This window comes from Sinocyclocheilus rhinocerous, unplaced genomic scaffold (assembly GCF_001515625.1).
Source record: "Sinocyclocheilus rhinocerous isolate Xijiao unplaced genomic scaffold, SAMN03320098_v1.1 scaffold951, whole genome shotgun sequence".
NCBI lineage: Eukaryota > Metazoa > Chordata > Actinopteri > Cypriniformes > Cyprinidae > Sinocyclocheilus > Sinocyclocheilus rhinocerous.
Window position 1 is genome coordinate 5,997 of NW_015640464.1, and position 380 is coordinate 6,376.

At 25.8% G+C, this 380-nt stretch overlaps 1 protein-coding gene across 1 annotated transcript in view; it reads right to left on the reverse strand.

The window, feature by feature from the left end:
- Positions 1-380, reverse strand: part of LOC107752996 (3-ketoacyl-CoA thiolase, mitochondrial-like) — an 11,876-nt gene that overhangs the window by 3,841 nt on the left and 7,655 nt on the right. The window lies entirely within an intron of this gene.

Here is a 380-nt window from a genome sequence, read left to right on the forward strand (position 1 = left end):
AAATATTATTATGATGTAAAATAACGTTTTTCTATTTTAATATACATTAAAATGTAATTTATTTCTGTGATCAAAGCTGGATTTTCAGCATCATTACTCCAGTCTTCAGTGTCACATGATCTTCAGAAATCACTCTGATTTATGCTGATTTATTATCAGTGCTGGAAATATTTTTTTTGGAACCTGTGATGCTTTTTTTCAGGATTCTTTGATGAATAAAAAGTTAAAAAGAAGAGCATTTATTTAAAATAGAAATCTTTTCTAACAATATACACTACCGTTCAAAAGTTTGGGGTCAGTAAATTCTTATTCTTTTTTTTTTTTGAAAGAAATTAAAACTTTTTTTCAGCAAGGATGTGTTAAATTGATAAGAAGTGATA